General features: G+C 41.6%; 1 protein-coding gene across 1 annotated transcript in view; it reads left to right on the top strand.

Moving 5' to 3' along the window:
* Positions 1–18,795, top strand: part of ptchd4 (patched domain containing 4) — a 93,193-nt gene that overhangs the window by 12,282 nt on the left and 62,116 nt on the right. The gene's annotated exons all lie outside the window — the stretch shown is intronic.

Below are 18,795 nucleotides of genomic sequence, written 5' to 3'. Positions count from 1 at the left end.
ACACTACAGGTGAATAGGGTAATTTTTTTAACTTAAAGATATCAGCTAGGAATTTCTCCAGTTAATTACTTAGATTAAGACAATTGTTTTTTGTATTACGAAAATAAAAATAGCATGTTTAAATATGCAAATGAGCCAATCATCTCATTAAATATGCGCATATTTTAATAGATTTCAGGAACACAAATCTGAACATTGGATAAATCCAGGGTCAAAATTCTTATTTCATTTTGTAGTCATATTAAAATCTAAAGTTTTTTACCGAAGGGATTTTGGATATCTCTTTTTATCACTCAATAAATCAGAAAATACTGTAAACAGCCCTAAAATATCAATTTTGGCCATGTTTTTAGGTATAACATGTTATATAATTCAGGCTATGAATGACATATGAACAAATACTTCTGTAAAAACCTTCAGAATATTGATAGGAATATAACTGGAAGGTTTGGTGTATCTACGTGCTACTGAAGTGGACATTTCTCTTTCAGAATAGGAGAAAAAACTAATTTTGAGAAAACCACCTTTAAAGATTGCAGTGTGGCGCTAGCTAAAACCTCTTGTTCTTTGGATGACAGCTTGCGCCTCGATGCACTCCGTGACGGTATTTCATGTTCGGGGTCATTTGTTTTTTGTCTAACCTTGCTTCGTGCAAGTGACAATTGTTGTCATCTTCTCTGTGAACGTTTTTTTCGCCGTTCTTTTGCCATTTTCAGATTTAAATTTCCAGCTAAAGCTAAACCAGGAAGTGTTTTAGCACACCACGTGACGCATCTGAACGAATCACGTTGTCAGAAATTGACACCAGCCAATGAGATTTCGTTTCTTGGTTTAAGACCCCTTTGTACTTTCATGATTGGTTGCTGATACAAAGAAAATTACCATATTTGGATTCGATGAGATTGTGCAGGAGAGACGGAGCTTTCCAACGATACCTCTGATTACACGGTGCAAACAGCGGTCGCGGTACTATGTGTTACGTTAGAATGCTAACTTTTGGTACAAATAGACAAACTATAGTAAAATAAACACCTAAATGTGTATTTTGTATGTTTCCTTCCAAAAGCCTGAAAGAAAACATGTTAAAAATAGCACAAAATCTAAAAATTGACCAGTGCATGAAAAACAATGTTTTTGCCTGCCGTGTCTCGCCTTAATGAATTACATTTGTTTCCTGAACCTTAGCATACTGCAATAGTGGAAGTAGCTCATCAGAAAACTCTGCTTAATATAAATCAATAAGGGATTGTTTTGGAAGGTGATTACAATAACCATCTTTTTGTGGTGCATTACATCCTATATCCACACAACGTTTCAATGTTTTAATTCTGACCCAATGATTCGATTGCAAAGAAATTAGTGCGTTATCTTTTCCAACCCACCTAGCCAACATTTTCTAAGTTTCATTTGTTAAATAAAGATCAAATAGGGAGTTATTCCAATATAATACAATAACTGAGATGCACAATGCAGTTTTCCCCTGTGTCAGACCTAGAAGTCAATGTGCCTAACCTCCTAAACAACCCTGGTCCCTTCTGATATGGTCTGTTCTATCACAGTTTATGGCAAACAGTAGGACCAAAACGCAGAATCCTAACACACAGGTATATAGAACTAAAGGCGAGCTTTGTTTAAAGTATAGCCAGTATAACAAAAGATAAAAAACATGAAGCTAAGGGAGCAGGCTAAGGTTATACTGGGATAGCACAAGGAACTCAGGAGGCAAATCCACTAGGGAACACTAGGAATTGCTCATGGAACAAACACACACAGGAAACATGTCAAACCACACCAGGGATCATAGAAGAGGAACCGACAGAGGATACTGGGAAGGGCAGCCATATATACAGACAGAACTGATAATGTTGACAAGACACAGCTGAAGACGGCAGAAAAAACAAATAGGCAAAAGGTGATTACAGGTGGATAGAATCAGGGCGGGCAGATAATCACAAAGACCGGAAATACAAATACAATAATTGAAAGCAGACAAGTCACAAGGAGAGTGTTCAACAAATAACCAGGAAACATAAAAAACAAGGTCATGACATTTTCTGTCGCGCTAACCTTTTCACTACATGGTTCAGTATGATTGTTTTGTTCATGTAAGCTGCTTGCCTAAGACTCTGTTTACTAATCAGTGGATGTGAAACTGCTGTTGCATTCACATTATGTCAGTCCACATAAGTGTTTTAAATGCTATCTAAGAAAATTAAAAAAATCTAAGAAAATCTAATTACTCGTAACTGGATAAATGTCATTCTTGTTTGTTACTTTTCCAGTGTCAATTTTTGTCACATCGTATGTGGTGTATATATGTACATCTTAGGAATGTCCAAATTTGCAGGATCTTTGCCCCCAGAAGCCAGTTTTTCAAGATAAGTTAAAACAATCCAATGTTCAGAGAGTCTGGCCGACTTCTAATCGCTTCCCTGGGAAAATGTTTCCTAACATAAAATGTCTCCGGTGTGGCACGATCGCCGCCAGTTCAGCTGTCAGAACAAAATAAGTGTTACTTGTCTTGATTGGATTTTGTGTTGCTACAGTAATTGTTTTAGCCAATTATCCTCAATACCGATTTGATGTCTAAAGATAATTAAATACTTAAGATGTCATTTTAGGATAATAAGGGACTTCATAAAAAGCAGTTCTGGTGGCTCTTGGTTTCTGTTGACAAAAGCTCTGACCGTCAAACTAGATTTATATAAAAAAGTCAGAGGTGTGCTATTTCTGAAGTACATACACATTCCAACATTAGTGTGTTCGTCAAGATTAAGCTTCACGTTTTATTCAGGAGTCGTGAATGATGGATTGATTTAAGTCATGGGATAGTTTGGGTTGTATACTGCCAGGCAATGTCAAGCTAAGGTCAATGTCGGTTTTACACCCCCTATTCTCTATAATAAATAATACAATCTAAGGTGAGAGTGGCACTGACAAGCAGCAGGAACACAGCTGGAGGTCTGACAGTGTAAATACTGCAGGGGGGGGGGGGGGGGGGGTCTGGAGAATGGCAGAACAGACAAGGCACTGGAATTGCAGATGGGTTAGCTATATGTGGTTCAATAATTGGCTTGCCCTAGGGTGCGTTTGAGTACATGGCAATATAAAATGGTCAATGCAATCATTAGATGTCTCCCAAAACTGCATAGAACTTGGAAATATCTTCAGCATTAGCCATTCAGCATATTATAACAGTTCTGAATTATTTCCCAACCCTGCCAAAATAGATAAATTGGTTCCATGGATAACAATGAATAGAGTGAAAGTAGAACAGCTTGAAAAGGTTGCATTTTTGGCCAAAAGAAAGAATGCATGATTATTTCTCAATGGAAACCAGAAACAAGTAAGGTTTTGATTTGATTATGTTATCACAAAGTGAAGGTTGCTGTTTCTAGGAATGCCTGGAGATGCGTACGTCCAATTAATCTGCAGAATGACACCAATATTTGTTTCCTACTTTGCTGCAGGCATGACCTCCCTACACTGCCACTGATTGGCCAAGTCTTGTACCCTTCATTGGTTGGGATGTTTTGATAAGGAATAATAATTGGTTTGGGTGAGGGTGAGATGAGGGTGAGAATATCATGGCCAATCAGAGGCAAAGAAGGTTGTGGCATGCCTTCCACCTCATTTTACGTAATAATTAAATATATGTCATAAACCTCTATACAACCAGACTATTTTTTGCCATATTAAATAATCAAATTCAGTTTTCCAATCTGGAGTTTTCTGCTCAGTCAGGTGACAAAAACACTACATGATGCAACTCAATAGCATCTTTCGCTTGCAACACAATATCTTTCTCATACTCTTATCAAAGACTGTAAATACACAAACACATATATATCCCTTTTCACATAACTTTTCACAGAAATTCAACTGTGAATCCCAAAGCTGAACTCTAGGCAGGGGCGCCGCCAGGGATTTTGGGCCCCATGAAAAGATATCACATTGGGCCCCATCACCAGGCCCAGGCCACGCCAACCAAGCACAATTGCTGTAACCACACCTCCAGAACCCAACCCACTCATTTATGCTTTAAATAACTCTACCTGTACAGGCTTGCCTCTATCTTGTAGTCCAATACTAAATGCACAATATTTACTGACACTGAGCGGTGAACATATAACACTGTGCAGACTGCAAATTCTACTGCAACATTCTGCTGCAGTAGAATTTACTATTTGATATAAGACTAACATTCCTGACAATAGATCTCAATAGTCATCTTTTATGGTGTACATGCCTTTTTAATAACATTTTTCAATGGAACATTCATAAATCTAAATAAATATAACTTAAATATACATGACCTCTTAAATTAAAGTAAAGTGAACATTAACACCAATATTATCATTTATAAAATGCTATAACAAAAGAAATAACATAAGCAACAGATTTTTTCAATTAAAATATACATACCAACTACAAAATAAGCGGGTATTAAAGTGTAAATGGACAACAAAACGGAAATGGAAATGGAAAGGCCTGATGGTGGTGTTAAATTAGAGCCTATTACCTGTTCTCAGTCTTGTGTGTGTAGTGATCCAATATCGTTACCATAGCCTTGCCCTTTAACAGTTATTACGAGCCCTTGCTCAGCCTTCACCAAGAGCCCAGCGCCTAGCCTTCTTACAGGCAAAGTCACTGATAAAGTCCTTGAAGTCCAGCTTTCTAGCCAACTGGCTTTCAATGGACAGCGTGGCAAGACTGCAAAGCCTTATGGCGGGACAGGGCTGCTGAGCCTAGAGATGGATCTGTTGGTCCTGGCACCAGGGGGAGGGACAACTGATTTAGTATGAATAGCTGCTAAAAATGTACCTGCATTTATTAAATGTGAGCTAAAAGAGGAATGAAATGAAAAACCTCTGAATTTTCTGTGAAGATATTGACAGTACTTAATGTCAGCAAAACATTACAATTATTATTTACAATTGACTAAGCTTAGCTGACAGACTAATTTCCACCATGGACCACCCACCTTTTCTTTTGAAAAACTGGGTGACATACTGTCGCCCTTTAGTCCCTCTCTCCTGTCTTTTCTTTCTTGAAAGCTTGACTTTGTGAGTGGTTGAGAGATGGCACAGACGTAAGTACTAGCATCACTCCTCACATGCTCCCATTCTCTGCCAGAAAGTGCGGTGCCGCACAGCATTTGGAGGCATGAACAAACCATTACATGTAAATAGAGAGGGGTGTACAGAGGCTTTGGATAATTAACTTTTGGCAGAAAAAAAGGGAAATGAATCGTAAGTGTAGTGAGTACATTATGAATGTAACTTTATATTAATGTTAATTGTTGATGATTGATGAAAGGTTGCTTAAACATTTGTTCTTAATGTTCAAATTTTTTTTGGGGCCCCTGTCATTCACGGGCCCTTAGAATCGTCCTAACCTAACTCTAATCCTAGCTTGAAGCATGATATAGTCAGGGCTGCACATAACTGGTGCGCAGGCGCACCTCTGCCAAAAAACGAGCACCGTAATGTTATGCTCAGCATGGCAACGATCAGCTGTTGAGCCATGCGGAGGGCCGCGAGTAAATAAAAGACGGATAAAAAACAGTGAGTAAAGGACTAATATTAGGAATGAGATGAACTCTTAAGCCAGAAGAAAGATATTAAAGATGATCGGGATGTGGATATATGCTGGATGCCTGCCAAGATAAAGAAACGGAATGGAGCAGAGAGAAATGTTTGTGACGACGCAATGTTTGGATTAAAGTGCGGATTGAACGATCAAAATAATTGATAAAGTGTGATCCTAAGGACAAGGAAATTATGTCATGATGGCTGAAGAACCTGATAAAATAGACAATGAGTTAAAAACTCTCAGTGCGAAGCGCAGAGGGAAACTGGGCGCGTGCACACGCAAACTGAATGAACTCAGACCACTGCTTGCTGATAGTGGAAATAGTGAAAGGGTGTTACGAGGTGTGGAACAATTAAAAGTGACTCTGGATGAATTTAAAGATGCTCATGCTGCTGTCCAAATGCTTTTACCTTCTGAAATAAAGGAAAATGAGACGTTGGACTGGTATGAGCCCAAAATGGAAACATTTGAGAATTTCCTAAAGGAAGTGGTTTCATGGAGCACTTTTCCACCAGACCCTCAGATGCTTATTAATCCTCATGATAGTATCTCCAATGTATCCGATGAGTCTAGGATATCAAAATGTTCAAAACAAACAAAACAATGTGCAACTTCGATAGCCTCAGCTCATCTTAAAGTAGCCACGGAGAAAGCTGCATTACAAGCACGGATGTCCACATTAAAACAGAAACAGGCATTCGAAATGAAGAAGAACAGATTAAAAGCTGAATAGGAGAGAATCGAACTGGAGGAGCATATAGCCGAATCTGAAGCCAAATTAAAGGTATTTGACAGTTTCTATGTGGGCCCCGAAAGACATTCTACAGTACAGGAAAGAGATGGAATGAATGAATATTTGACAAGTCACATTGCTAAAACATCCCTTCACAGCCAACCCAGAGCTCAAATATCTGCACTTGCATTAGAAACCTCTGAACCAGCTCCATTGTTGAGCCCGAGAACATCAGAGCCACCAGCTCCATTGTTGGGCCCGAGAACATCAGAGCCACCAGCTCCATTGTTGGGCCCGAGAACATCAGAGCCACCAAGGAGTGAAAATTCTGAGGAATCAGACTCTAGTAGTCATAGTAAAGACTTGATAACTGTGATCCAGAGGCAAAATGATATTGCAGATTTACTAATGTTACATCAGAAACAATCCTCACTTCCCTCCAGACAAATACCTGTATTTGATGGTGACCCTTTAAGTTTCCAAACATTCATGCGAGCATTTAAACATGGCATTGAGAATAATACTAGTTATGATGATGATAGACTTTATTACCTTGAACAATACACTAGTGGCCAACCTAGGGAACTGGTGAGGAGCTGCTTTCACGTGGAGCCAGAGAGAGGTTATGCTGAGGCACGAAGACTTCTGAAAGTTCACTTTGGAGATGGATTGAAAATTGCAAATGCCTACATGGAAAAAGCTCTCAACTGGAGCATGATTAAAGCTGATGATGGAAAAGCATTACATGCCTATGCCCTTTACCTGAGAGGATGCTGCAATGCTATGAAGGAACTAAAAAGCATGGAAGAACTGGATCTTGTATCTACTTTAAAGCTCATTGTGTCAAAACTGCCATACAAGCTGAAGGAAAAGTGGAGAAATACAGCATTCGAGCTTCTGGAACGAAACCAAAGAAGGGCCACATTCTCTGATCTTGTTGAGTTTATGGAAAAGCAAGCCAGCATTCTGCAAGATCCCCTCTTTGGTGATATTCATGATGTTATGCCATCCCAGAGAGCCATCCCAAAAGCTACTACATCCTACTCCAAACAGCAAATCAACCAACGAGGTAAAGGTAGTAGCTTTGCCATGGCAATAGAAGCACATCAACCTTTTGCACAGAAAATCTGATGCGATGGCTGAATACAACAGGACGGAAGACTACAGTTATCCTGCAAACAATGGGTCAAAAGAAACCAGTGGATAGCTATGAAATAACTGGACTACAAGTGGATGATTTGGATGGGAATAACTTTATTGATCTGCATACACACAAACAAAGATACCAGTGACAAAGAGGAACCTTTTCTCTCAAAAGGATCTCAACAGGTGGCCTTACTTGAAGGAAATACAACTACAAGAAATTGTTGCGGACGTGGAACTCTTAATCGGAGTACATGTCCCAAAGGAAATGGAGCCCTGGGAAATCATAAATAGCCAAGGTAATGGTCCTTATGCTGTAAGAACTCTCTTAGGATGGGTCGTCAATGGACCGCTTAGTTCAACTACAGCTGTGGACACATTTGGAAGACCAGTGGCATCAGTAAACCGCATTTCAATTGAACAACTGGAAAAGCTTCTTGTAAATCAGTATCATCATGATTTCCAAGAGAGAGAATATGAGGGAAAACTTCAAATGTCAGCTGAAGAAAGTAAATTCATGCAGCTGGTATCAAGTGCAGCTACTCTGAAGGATAATCACTATTATCTACCTTTCCACTTCGTAATAGTGATTTCATCATGCCCAATAATCACCATATAGCTGAGCAAAGACCACATTACCTTGCTAGGAGATTCAAGAAGGATGCTGCTTATGCTGAAGAGTACAAGGTTTTCATGGAAGATGTAATCACAAAAGGCTATGCGGAGAAGGTGCCATCAAAGGACCTTCATCCAAATGATGGCAAGGTGTGGTACATACCCCACCATGGGGTGTACCACAAGCGAAAAAAGACACTAAGAGTAGTATTTGATTGTACATCTTCATACAAAGGAACATCACTCAACAATGAACTCTTACAAGGACCTGACCTAACCCACTCACTTCTTGGCGTTCTGCTGAGGTTTCGCAAGGAACAGTTTGCCATCATGGCAGATATTGAAGGGATGTTCCACCAAGTTCGAGTTCACGAAAAGGACACAAACTTGTTGAGATTTCTATGGTGGCCAAATGGTGACACAAGCCAAAGTTTAGAGCAATACCGAATGAAAGTTCATTTGTTTGGTGCCATCTCCTCACCAAGCTGTGCCAATTTTGCCCTGCAAAAGACAGCAGAAGATAATAAGAACAAGAGTGATGCAATTGCAGTTGACACCATTAAATCAAACTTTTATGTTGATGACTGCCTGAAATCTGTTGCAAAAGAAGAGCAAGCTATTATCCTCACTAAGAATCTGAGTGAACTATGTGCTCAAGGAGGTTTCAAAGTAACAAAATGGATTAGCAATAGCCGTGCTGTCCTGGCTGCTATACCAGATGAACACAAAGCCAAACAGATCAAGGAACTGGACCCGGATAGAGAGAAGCTACCTGTGGAAAGGGCTCTTGGAATGTACTGGAATATTGAAGACGACACATTTGGATTCCAAATTGCAATAAAAAAACGGACCCTTACCCGACGAGCTGTGCTCTCTACTGTCAGTTCAGTATATGACCCGTTAGGTCTTATTGCCCCCTTTGTACTAAAGGCAAAACAAGTTCTCCAAGGTCTTTGTCAGGCTAAGTGTGGATGGGATATAACAATCCCTGGTCAGTTCTCCAAACCATATGAAAAATGGCTGACTGAGTTGGAACAATAAAAACATTTGCAGGTTAGCAGATGCTTCAAACCTGAGGATTTTGGCCAAGTGGAAACCATACAGTTGCATCACTTTAGTGATGCCAGTGAGCGAGGATACGGCACTGCAAGTTATCTCAGATGTGTCAACAGCTTGGGGGAAGTTCATGTTGCTTTAGTGATGGGAAAGGCTAGAGTAACCCCTCTCAAAAAGATGACTGTACCCAGACTGGAGCTTACAGCAGCCACCCTAGCTGCAAGGATGGATCGGATGTTATGCTCAGCGCTACAGCTAAACCTCCAAGAATCCATCTTTTGGACAGACAGCCAGTCTGTACTTAAATATATCTGCAATCAAACCAAGCGATTCCACACTTTTGTAGCTAATCGGATTGCAGTTATTCACGACATGTCAAATGAGACTCAGTGGAGATATGTGGACACCAAACGAAATCCGGCCGATGATGCTTCCCGGGGGCTAAGACATTGAAGGCTTCCTAAAGTCTAAAAGATGGCTACATGGACCCCAATTCCTGTAAGAGGAGGAGTCTCAGTGGCCAGGGAACCCAGACAAAAATGTCACAAAGCTCTCTTTCTCCAGATGATCCTGAAGTGAGAAGGAATGTCAAATGTGATGAGTATTGAGGGGAAAAGTCCCACAAGTGAACTAATTGAGCACTACCCAGATTGGAACAGCCTGAAAAAAGCTGTAGCTTGGATCCTGAAATGGAAAAGATTGCTCTTGGAGATCACTCAAAGAAGGAAGGTGACAAACCCTGGATTGCTGCTGGAAACTGGAGATTAAGTGGACTACTGGCTGAAGCTAGAAAAATCGATTTACATTTTTTTTTTTTTATGAACTCAAGATGAATCTCATCTATGAACTCTGACAAGAAGAACATTAATATATTTGTTTTGAATATTGGCTCTATTTATTATTTGTTGTAATTGCTATATTCTATGCAATTAGGGGCTGGAATGTTAGAGCCATTTTCTGTGTTGACAATGAGAGTATTATTTTCTTATTAATTTAGATCTTAATATATTCTTTCCATTTATGTATTTTTCTCTAATGAAATATTCGGAGAAAAACTTTGATTTACTGTGAGCCACACCTGTGATATAAGGAAGGGATGGGACTGAGCGTGAGGAGGAAATTGTCTCCAGCAATGAACGGGAAATCGGAACAGTCTTTGACCTCACGTTACACTGATCATTTTGTTTATTTTGTTTGTTTAAGTACTGTATATGGAAGTAAATAAATCGGCCAAGGAAGACAAAGAAATCAGCGCCTACAGAGCTTTATTTGGATGGTGTTTAACGTGTGAGTCAAGAAGCGGATCCCTGTTGACGTGTCACAGTTTTAGATATCCCACAAGAATGGGCCACGACAGGTAGTGATGACAGCTTTTAGGATTACTGGTCATGCTAATGTTGTCTTGTTTTCACCTCTGCATGTGTGTTCTGTGTTCAACTCTGCATGTGTATTCAGTGCCGTGTGTCTGGCAAATAAAGTCAAGACCCCCTCAAAAGTTACGGTTTATTTCAGTTTAAGGATGAGCACCAAGCAACATCTCCAGGTGCTCCTTTGAGAACCAGGGCAAAAAAGTTATGTGCACCCCTGGATATAGTCATTGCCCCCCCCTTAATAATTTTCTGCTTAGCCGTGCAGTTTTATTACTAGTACTGTTTGGATGTGCTTAGAATGTATGTTCTGTGTATGATGCCATTTATATAAAACTAGCTAACACACTGACTGTGCTTTTGGCTCACTAAACAAATAAATACAACTAACCTGTCAAAAGGAGTGTTGAGGCTAACAGACAAAGAGTAATTGTCATATTGGGAGTGTCAACGGATTTATATGTTGGTTCAGCCTACATTAAACAGTTAGTGTGAAGTTGCTCAAGTTTTTAGTCTGTCAGGAAACATTTTGTAAGCCTTGACGATATGAGGCCTGTTAGCCATTTTCGCTCCCTTCAACAGTGGTAAGCTAGCGTATCGGAAATTTGCGGAGAGTTAGAGGCTAGTTTGGGGAGCCTAAGTGAGCTATTGTAATAGCACAGTTAACAGGTCTTGCTGTTTTAGCATTAGCGTTTGCCCATAGTACCTGGGATATTTTCGAACAAATTATAAGAGAAATCAAGAAACTTGTTGTAAGCTTTGGTCCATTTTAAGTTAATTCCATCATCACAGGGTGTATGCGAATGGTCCGAACGAAAGTCACAAATTGACATTGCTTGTGTCTAAAGCTGCCAAACATATTACATAACCTTGTCCAAAAAACTTGAAACTTTTTCTGTGTTATTAGCCAAATGAGAGTGCTAACATTACAGTATGACTAGGCAACGGTTTGCGAAAAACCTTCATAGTTAGCATAGCTTGGAACAGGGACATGCACAGACATTTGGAGGGGCTATTGCTCTAAACTGGAAAAAAGGCCTCCCCCCGATAAAAAACACAAGACCTTTTGAAAATTGTAACTTGTTTTTAATGTAAAAGAAACCAAACTATTATTACATCAACTAAATTGAACAGTAATTCACATCTTATAACAAAATAAGCTAAGGTGACTACCGATACTTGCATTCGGTAACTTGATTTTAAAAATTAAAACCTTTTTTTTTTTTGCGGTCCATATCTCATCAAAAAAGTCTAATGTTAGTAACTATTAAAGACAAAATCGGGACAATTCTGTTCTAATGTAGTTTGACCATTGTAACTTCTGTGCAGTCCAGACATACTGATAAAATAGGGCCTCTAACTAATTACCTTAAATAAACTCACTAATGAATGAAACCAGTTCAATATGCATTATTCTTATTCTTATCATTCTTTATGAGCATAGCCAGTAACGGTAAGGTATCTAATTACTTATTTATTTAGTATTCCATAACTTAATAACAGAGATGGTCAAACTAAAGTGGTAGAGACATGGCAGAAATCCTACAATGAAGCAGGACAGTGAACTGTTCACCTGTGAGAGGGCGATCAAGAAAAGAGAGCGAGCGTTGAGGGAGTTTAGAGATGAAAAGACACAGAAGCACAATAACAACTGTTGTGGATATTTTAAAATTTTAAACTTGCGGAGCCCCTGCCCCAGCATCGGTAGGCCATGCTAGGAGAAGAGAGGTATGCGTGACATTAGGGAATGCTTGGGACGAATTGATTCTATCGGGAAATCCTTTTACTAGACAGTCTGTGAGATTGAATTTTTCAGCGCCGCATGTGTTTTTTATGATACGAGTGCAACCCGTGGTTGTGCCAAGGTGTAAGCCTATGCGGTTTTTTCCTTCTACTAATGCAGACACTATGGGTAAGGTTTTCTAGACGGCTGGGGTGAACGCGTGCCACCGGGTCGTACAATTCGAAGGAGTTAGTCATCATCTCGGTGGAGTTTATTGCGCGCAGTGTGGCGTTCGCCATGTGCTCACATGGTGCTGGAAGAGAGGCGTTTGCAAAATACCATTTATTCAACCCTCTGGTAGACCCGGTCAGGGCCATAAAGGCACACAGCTGTTCTGTGTTGTTTAGAGGTCGTGGGCGAACAGGTAATGCCATTGATGAGTCCTGGGGGAAAAGGGTGCATGCATAACATGAACCGTTTTGCCCTGCGGCCTGCAGAAATGACCTTAGAGTGTGCCACCATACGTTACCGTCTAGTCTATTACTAGTTTTCCAAACGTCGTCTTTTAAGTCGTCAATGCTGTTACCTACGGAAGGGTCATGTTTCAGAACGGTTGATGTGCCTATTGATGTTAGAACTTGTGTTAGAGGTTTGGCTTTAGGGGTGTCGTTTTTGGGGGTGATGTCTATATAAAACGCGCCGCATGGGTCTTTGCTAGATACATACGCGCAAACAACGTAATAGCCCCTGTCTGATATTTTGGTCTTCTGTAATTGTAGTAGGACGGCGGGACTTGATGAGTTGACTTTAGAGATAGATAGTCTCCTTTTGATTTTTGTTTTGTCGGCCCATAAGGTATAACCCCAGTCCTTGCGTGAGGTGGTCCATAAAACCAAAGCCCATCCTCCGGAATAGTGGGTACTAGTGTAAGTGCCATCTATTACATAGCAGATGTAAACGTCTGCCCGCCCCAGCTTCATAGGGTCGGGGCAAGGGAAGTAGTTACACGGGTCTAACTGCACTGTGCTATCTTCCCCTTCTCCCAGAGTAATGTTACCAATCCCTGCTTTGATAAGCCCCTTTGACCATACGGTTCTCCCGGATTCCCCAACGTACCTTTTTGCTACTTTGACTTTGATTAGAGGGTTGTGTACTAACCATGGATACATGAAGTATAGGATTATGGCAAACACAAAACCCATAAGGAATATGCAAAGGATCCACTCTACTAGTGTACAGACCCTCCAACAGTTTCTGCATTGCTCACGGTTGCGTTGTCGTCTTTCCAGGTGGGCGTTAGCCAATTCTTGTCCGAGGGGTTCCACCTTCAATCACTCGCCAGCGATCAGGCACAAAGTTTATGTTGGTGTCGTTGTCTGCTTCGTGGATGTGTCTAGTCTGACTGAGCCCGTGCCTTCATGACCATGTCAATTAAACCCCACACCATGACGGCACAGACGAGGAACCAGAGGCATATGAAAAAGCACAGCTGGCCGTCAGCCATGAGTCTTGTGTGTGGTACTAGGGTGTATGTGCTGCGTGTGTGGTGCTGGTGGTGACTTGGCACGTCACTTGTCGTCGTCGTCTGTTTCTACTGGAACGGCTAGACTGGGGCGGAGATGACAGCTTTGCAGTGGCTGGCGTGGACCCACGTGGCTCTCTCGGCGACCTTGACCGCTGTCTGGGTGACGAGAAGCACCTGGTAGGGACCTTGCCAACGGCTGGATCTCCAGCTCTTTCTCCGGAAGTCCTTAACCAGCACGAAGTCGCCTGGTTGGATACGGTGGAGTGGACCAGTAGCAGGTAGAGCTGCCGCTACCTGGCGTCTGATATCTGCTAAATTGGATGACAGGTTAACACAATATGACAACATGTTGATTGATAGCCTCTAACATCCCCCCTTTTGACACATTATCCAACCCATGTGTCAATTTAGCAAAATGTGAGAAAAAATGCCTCGGGAGACATGGATTGGAATTTGGATCAACCCAGATGCTGGAGGTGGGGTCAAAGGTAGCACCAGCAGTTTTCCACTGTGCTTTTTTTGTTGGTGGAGCTAACTGCTGCATGGCAGTTAGTGACGACATATTGTCAGTGATGGAGGAAACAGGGATGTTAACAAACGAGTGTGCGTGTGGAGCGAGAGGAATCAGGGTGGCTGCCTTTGCAGCTGAGTCAGCAGCAGCATTTCCTAATGTTTCCTTGTGGTACAACAGGTCGAGTTGACCAATACAATTTCTAAGCATAATATAATCATTTGGTTTTACCATATAAAGTAACAAAATAAATTGCCACTACACAACAAATAGGCTATATTTAGTTGTTTTTTTGTAAATAACCGACGGTATCAAGAGGAAGTAAAGTCCCTTGGTTTGTCCCTTATACCCTAACTGCCATGAGACAACTCAAAATCAAGTTTCCAAAATCCGACACTGAGGTGGTCTTAACGCACCGGCAGATGACAGCGCTGACTAAGTGTGTTTCCCGCAGCGAGACGCTACAATACTAATTGTGGGCTTATCATGTTGATTCGGCCAAAAATAAAAACAAACTCTCGCTCCCTCCAGAGGGGCAGGTCAGCCAAAAAGGCCAAACGGGCCGTTGCCCGGGCAACATTAGCCCGTACCTGTGCACGTCCCTGGCTTGGAAACATTGCTTCAGTGACCTTCGGGTCATTGACCTTAGTGATGGGTAATATATTGAAATTATGGTATATGGTTATGGTCATAAAATATATATAATCTTTGATTTTGGATATTGTTATATCGTAATATGTCAAAATTATTGTCTTTTCCTTGTTTTTAAAGGTTAAAGGGTAAAGGGTTTAAAGGGTAAAGTGATGTTATTTAAATAATTTCCTTTACCCGCTATGTCATTATATCCACATTATTGGTGATAATGTATCAAAACCTGTTAAACCTACAATACTGTTGCACGATCGGTGTTGAGTTATTAGGGGTGTAGAAATTAATAATTTCTACGATGCATCGCAATGCGGACGTGGACGATTTTGCATCGATGCAGTGACAGAACATAATCGAATATAGCATAGTAACGTTGCTTCCTGATTTTACGGCCGCGGCTTTACAATAAAGTTTTTTTTCGGTCACTTTAATATCAAATCGGTCGGTGACGCAGAGATCAAGGAACAAACGTGACAGCGGCACAGCGACACCAAACACGGAGTCTGCTTTATCCACCAACACAAGAACACCAGTCCAGAACCAACAGCAGAAGGACCCACTCTGAATCACTCACAGGGATTTATGTTTTAAAGAAATACTCGCTTTACAATCATGTCAGGTTTTTGGTGGATTTAGTTAAGTCTTGGATTGCAGAGTATGAATGTCATCTTGCTATTTTCAGCCGATATATACGTGTGTAAAGTTTGTGAAGGCAGGAGGAAAAAGCTTCAGCGATCACTGTCTCCTCTGTTCCTCTAAACCCCGCCCCCCCTGAAAATAATGAGTGACAGGCTGATAGTAACTTGATAGAAACTTTATTATTTACTTAATCACTGATTGAGATATGATGAAGCTAAATTAATCTCATACAATCATGGGATTAACAGTAAGACAGAGAATGTAAGTGTGCAGCCACATGCACAGTGGCGACGGGCCATTAGGCACAGCCCCACCAGTATTAAAAATAATTATTACAAAAAAAAAAAAATATATATATATATATATATAAAATATATTTTAACACCATGTTTAATCATCTGATTCGTCTGTACATTGCTGTGTTAGTCTATGTTATTCTAATTAGTGTCTACAGTGCCGTTTTGAGCCATGTGGGACAACACCCGATCATGCCCCTCCCTCTCACTGTCTAAGTCAATGTTGACTGTAAAAACTACACTGCTTATGCTCAGAGTATTTTTCAATTTAACGTGTGTGGCAAAAAAATAATGACCATAGGGGCACTGAGCTGCCATCCCCACCATACGTCATCTCACCTAATTCAGAGCTGATTAGCTGTAAGTACGTCACGTGTGCAGTGCTGCGAAACGTCACGTGTAGTGTGAAGAGGAGACGAGAGAGCAGCATATAGCTAACATCACCAGCGATTAAAAGAAGTAAAAAGCTGAAAGAAAATGAATGAAGTTGACCATTTACTGGAGCACACATTTGAGACACTTAGTCTCCGAGAAAACTGGAGGTAAAGCGCCTCGGTGCCCACCATCCACCGGATTTCCAAATGGTCCAGACTGCGGGCAAAGTTAAACGCGGGTTTAACGCTGAGTGGTTTGCTAAAAAGAAATGGCTAACGGCGAGCATCCAGAAGAATTCCCTCTTTTGCTTTCCTTGCCTGCTTTTTGGTGAAGATCGAGGTAATTGGTCGAGGACAGGTTACAAGGACTTAAAGCATTTTTCGGAGAGGACAATGAAGCATGAGAGCAGCAACAGTCACTTGGAAAATGCCGTAAAATTGGGATTACTGGGAAGGGTGAATGTTGCAGCTCAGATTGACAGCGCCTACATATGCGGCATTGGTGATCGTAATAGGAAGGTGGAAGAAAACAGGTACGTGCTGCATCGGATCATCACTTGTATCAAACTGTGGGAAATGTGAGACAGCACTGCGGGGCCACAACGAGTAGGCAGACTCTCTGAATCCAGGGATATTCAGGTCAACTTTCGAGACGATGTGTGAGGGCGATTCCAGGCTTCGACGGCACTACGAAGCTCTGCCCATTTTCAAAGGGACATCAAGCACCATACAGAATAAACTCTTAGACTGCATGTATGCTGTGTACAGGGAGGAAATAGGCAAGCAAGTGGACAACAAATCATTTGTTGTCGTTCAGGCCGGTGAGACAACCGATGTCTCCTGTAAATCGCAAATGGTGATTGTGCTGCGATACATTATGCCTAACCTCACAGTTACAGAGCGTAGAAGTAAAGGACAACACTGGTGTAGGTCTCTCTAACAGCATCAAGGCTGTTCTGGAACCCCTGAATCTGAAAGAAAAGGGAATCGCTCAGACCTAGGACGGGGCGGCCGTCATGAGCGGTAACGTGCGCGGGGTACAGACAGTTTGTTCACTGCTACAGTACGCCCACCAACTGAACCTGACCCTGCAGCAACTGTGTTCAGCAAGGATGAGCATCCTGAAGGTGTTTTTTGCAGATCTAACTGCTTTTTCAGCATTTTTCTCTGGTGCTCCAAAACGTGTTGCAGCCCTTGCAGAGGCAACACAGAGACGCATACCACGACCACCGGCTGTGAGATGGAACTTTAAAAGCAGAACTGTGAACGCGGTTTGAGAGACCCGAGAAGCACTGCTTCCAGGATGGGATGCAGTCACCATAAGTGAGGCATACGGCCTGTCAAAGAAACTGCGGGACCGAGCATTTATGCAGCTCCTGGAGTTTTTTTCGTTGCTTGTGCCGGAAGTGGATGTTTTATACAACAATTAAAAAACGAAGCATCGATGCACCTATGATCAACAGCGCGCTCTGCCGTTTCAAGGAAAATGTCCAGAAAATGAGGCAGCAAACTGATGCATTGGCCGCCACCGCTCATGATGGAACAGACGAGCCAGGCCGACGAGTCAGCAGCACAGCGCCGGTGATGAAGGAGGCTTGTGTTGTCATCTCACAGGTGGAACCGAGGTTCTCACAGAGTGACCATTTCATCGCTGCAAAGCTCGTTGACAGCTCATTCTTCCCACAGCATGTCCTGTCATTTCCTACACCTGAGCTTGACTGCGCCGTGAAATTGTGGCCTGCTTTGGGAAACAAGGACAAGTTCAAGTCTGAGCTGACCACGCTCTACCGCCACAGTGAGGTTCACAAACACTGCCCTGTCTCTGTTGAAATCCATTCACGAGAACAACTTGGAGGATACGTTTGCTGAGACTGTTATTTTGGTCAAAATAATAGTAACAACTCCGATGACGACATCCGAGTCAGAGAGGAACTTTTCCACCCTCAAAAGGATAAAGACTTTCACTCGCAATGCCATGGGACAGCCGCGACTTAACGCATTGGCCATGCTTTCAATTGAAAGCCAGTTGATCCAGCAACTACAGGACTTCATCCCCATAGTGATAGACACATTCTGTCAGAGGAAGGACCGCCGTGCCGCTTTTCTTTTCAAGTGATTCTTCAGCTTTGGTAAGTTCATTTATGTCATATATTTTGTTGATCTTTTGTGTTTTGCCTCTGCTGGATCGATTGATATTGTGACCTCGGTGATGAGTGTCTGTGTTTTCCTTATATTTACAGTCTATGTTGTTTTAATGCTAAAGCATTACGGTTGTTCTTATTGTTAAGAATTGCTTTGTGATGGTGCCCTTTACTCCATGTATTAAGGTGCATTACAATATGACATCCCCACGCTGTGTACGTAAATGTATGCGCTCACAGTGTTGCTCCGTGTGGTCTTCAGTATGTAATTTGACACTCCCCCCCTCTCTCTCTCCCCCCCACCTCTCTCTGCCCCCCACCTCTCTCTGCCCCCCCAGTTTTGTACACATAGAAACGCAACTGCACATGCACTATTTTTGTCTTTATATGCTGTTGTAAATACTCCTGTTGTCTGCTGTGTTCAGACTC

The sequence above is a fragment of the Notothenia rossii genome (genome assembly GCF_949606895.1).
Source record: "Notothenia rossii genome assembly, chromosome: 8".
Classification (NCBI taxonomy): domain Eukaryota; kingdom Metazoa; phylum Chordata; class Actinopteri; order Perciformes; family Nototheniidae; genus Notothenia; species Notothenia rossii.
The sequence above is the reverse complement of the archived record's forward strand: the minus strand, read 5'-3'. Positions and strand labels throughout refer to the sequence as shown.